Source organism: Sphaeramia orbicularis, chromosome 22 (genome assembly GCF_902148855.1).
Source record: "Sphaeramia orbicularis chromosome 22, fSphaOr1.1, whole genome shotgun sequence".
Classification (NCBI taxonomy): domain Eukaryota; kingdom Metazoa; phylum Chordata; class Actinopteri; order Kurtiformes; family Apogonidae; genus Sphaeramia; species Sphaeramia orbicularis.
In genome coordinates, this window is record NC_043978.1 from 18,390,738 (window position 1) to 18,394,537 (window position 3,800).

Here is a 3,800-nt window from a genome sequence, read left to right on the forward strand (position 1 = left end):
ACAGGCTGTAAGCTATTGTCATCATGTGGCGTCCGGCGTTGTCGTCTGTCATTGTCTGTTGTCATCTGTTGTCGTCTGTCATCATCTGTCTGTTGTTGTCTGTCGTCGTCTGTTGTCGTCTGTCATCGTCTGTTGTCATCTGTTGTCGTCTGTCATCATCTGTCTGTTGTCGTCTGTCGTCGTCTGTTGTCGTCTGTCATCATCTGTCTGTTGTCTGTCGTCATCTGTCGTCGTCTGTCATCGTCTGTCGTCGTCTGTTGTCATCTGTTGTCGTCTGTCATCATCTGTCTGTTGTTGTCTGTCGTCGTCTGTTGTCGTCTGTCATCATCTGTCTGTTGTCATCTGTCGTCATTTGTCGTCGTCTGTCATCGTCTGTCGTCGTCTGTTGTCATCTGTCGTCTGTCGTCATCTGTTGTCGTCTGTTGTCATCTGTCGTCGTCTGTTGTCATCTGTCGTCGTCTGTTGTCATCTGTCGTCTGTCATCTGTCATCGTCTGTCATCTGTCGTCGTCTGTTGTCATCTGTTGTCATCGTCTGTTGTCGTCGTCATTGTCTGTCGTTGTCTGTCATCTGTTACAAAAATTTCAATCGTCTTCTTCTCCGAAACTACAATTCCAGTTGACTTCAAACTTGGTATACAGCTTCTTTATGATGATGTCAACACAAGGTATTGAAATTATTTCCATCCAGATCTGATTCTGGATTTGGTGCGACTCTGACAAATTTTCCCATTATAACAGATAGGTAGTGGATTGAATCAGTAAGTATCAATGATATCAAGTTGGAATTTGAAGTTTTTTTTACAGATCTCATTGGAATATGACCAAAACATGGGCTATTTCTGTGATATAATAAATACACATAACTGGGTGATAATAAATGGCATCTGGATCCATTTCCCAAAGCTTTTAATTTGGCTGGTAAGCTACAGGGCCATTGGTCCTATTTTTATATAGGAAATGTTTCAATATAGACTGAAATTAACTTAACTAAATATAAAAAGTCTTAAAAAATAATATAATATAGAAGTACAGATACTTAAAAAGTTGAGTAATTTAAAGGTCAAAAACAATTGGATGTCTTCTTCAGACTAAATATAATTGTACTTTCTTCTCATTTTGTCTGAAATCACTGAGGGGATCAGTCTCATTTTCAGGGTCACAGAATGTTAGGAAGTCACAGCTTGAGTGGGTGGATTCAGATCAAACCGATGCATTTGTCAGTTTTCCAGTATCCATCCTGTAAATGCAGTTTTTGTGTAACTGTACCAGGTCTGAGACGCGCTCTGCATCCATGGTCCCAGTGTGGTTCAGTTCAACATGGAAATCTCTTCCCGCTGCGCTCACATTTGGGCAGGCTGCAGCCCGGAGCCACACTGCAAACATGACGTGAGTGCTTGACGACGCTAAATGGCACACTTGAAATAGCCTACCACTGCCAGCCCCGCTCACACCACGTGCTGATGGCGATCACGACCCCATTAGCAGCATTTCTGCACCGCCGCTGCGCCCTGGACTGCGCCCTCCGCCTTTTCCTGCAGGAGCAAAGTGGAGCTCCACATCCTCTGGACACGCGTCTCACTTGTCTTATATGCAGCGCTTTTTTTTAATTTACAAGATTAAACTTTACGCTAAACAGACATGGATATTGATCGACCAGAAAACGTGTCTTTCTTTTGATTTCGTTGAGGAGTTCAACTTCTCCGGGGGGAGGACGTCAGGACGGTCATGCCTGTCATCCTCATCGGGATCTGCGTCTCCTGGAGCTGTTGGTAATTTACTGGTTTTGCGGATATTCATCCGTGATTTCAGAAGCGGAAAGCTCTGAGATAAAAGCCTTCCTCAAACTCCCTGGCTTCCACGGACTTGGTGATCCTGTTGCTGTGCGCTTCCCGGTGCGCGCCGTCACCTACTAACAAGCAGACCTGGATCATGGGGAGTTTTGTTTGCCAGGACCACGGACTGGTTCCCAACACTCCTGCGTGGTGGGCAAAAACTCTAATCCCTGGCCGTCACCACCAGATCCAAACACACTTTAGTGTCCAGCACGACCACGGGGCCCTTCTACAAGCCCGACGTGGATCCACGGAGCCCTGGCGTTTCATTTGGATAGTGTCCATGATGTTTCCGATTCCACAGATGCTTTTCGCCACTTTGCTGCCGCACGGAAACGACATTATTGCGTGTCAGAAATGCCGGTGTGCGCGTCTGACTTCATGAATTGTTCTACAAGGTTTATCCGACTGTGACCTTCGTGGTGCCGGTCATCTTTACCTCTTGCCTACTACACCAAACACTACCGCGGCGGTCAACAACGCACCCAGTCCACTCCACCAGAGCAAAGTCACGCTGGTTTTACTGTGTCTGAGTGCGCACTGGGGCTGATGCTGCTCCCGGAGTGGGGTACTTTCACCTGGATCAGACTTGGGAACAACAAACCGCCTGTGGGTTTCATCATCTTTGCGCAAGTTCTCCTTTCGCATGCAGCGCAGTGTCCCCGGTGATCCTCATGACCATGTACGACGACGTGCGCCAGGGACTCATCGCTATCTGGTTCAATCGCGACCCTGCAGGGGCCTCGAAGCACATCAGCTCAAATAATAAATGTCTGAAAACAGAGGGGAACGGAGCAGAGGGTCGGTGCCAACGCCGTGGCCAACGCCGTCTCCAAACCCGGGGACAAGACGTTCCCAGATGTGGAACACTTTTGGACAGGGGCGCAGGATATACGCACGTCGAGGAGGAGCAAGACCCGGTTCCGTGGGAGCGAGAGGAGAAGATGATGTAGACCACGGGTGTCAAACTCATTTTCCACATTCAGTCAGTTTCATCTGAACTGGGCCGGGACCAGTACAATAATAGCATGAGAACCAATAAATAATGACAACTCCAAATTGTTTTAGTGCAAAAAAATAACATTCAGTTGTGCCACTATGTACATTTACAAACTACCAAACAAAAAGGATGTGAAAAACCTGAAAAAAAATGGAATTTGTTAAGAAATATAAGTATAATTTGATCATTTATAGGCTACATATGTATCACAGATCAGATCTACAAAGGCAAAATATTGTTTAAAAATTGCACTTAATTCTCTGTAGACATTTGAGGTTGTTCATATTTGTTCAGGTTATTCACATTTTATTGTAAAGGATTGTTTCTTAATGTAAATATTTTCATAATTTTACTGGTTTTTGCACTAAATCAAAGACAAAAATTATGTAGTCATTATTTATAGGTTGTTATGATATTATTTTTGAGTTCGATGCCCTACCTGGACTTTGCAAATTCATCCAGCGGGCCAGATTGGAACCTTGGTGGGCCGGTTTTGGTCCCCGGGCCGCATGTTTGACACCCCTATGTAACAGAATCAGTACCAGATTGAAGAATCCGACCTGTTCTCAGATGGTTTATAGTTTGTTGGCCCTCATTGAAGGCTGTAAGTGTTTGCTGTTGTTCGTTGATTCGTGTTAAAATACTTTGTACACTAACATGGACATGTTTGTCGTAGGTTCACTTTTGTAAACTGAATATTTGTTGTTGCTTGAGTAGAAAACCTTTAATTAGACCACAGGGGGAGTTTAGATCCTATGTAAATATACAGAATATTTAGCACCAGAGGGTTTGTTGTGACTTTGTATTGTTATGGATATTAAAAACATTCTCAAACAGTGAACTGCTCTGATTTTCTTCCCCCCCCCCCAAAAGCCATAACAACCCTCAACCCCTATCGACCCCTATTTTAATCACGGATCTAATACAGTTCAATCTCTCCATTTAATTCCAATGGGTATGAAATGAC

General features: G+C 44.5%; 1 pseudogene; it reads left to right on the forward strand.

Annotated features, from left to right (window-relative positions):
* The first annotated feature begins 1,543 nt into the window (after window positions 1-1,543).
* LOC115414363 (probable G-protein coupled receptor 151) lies at window positions 1,544-2,786 on the forward strand (annotated as a pseudogene).
* Window positions 2,787-3,800: the final 1,014 nt, after the last annotated feature.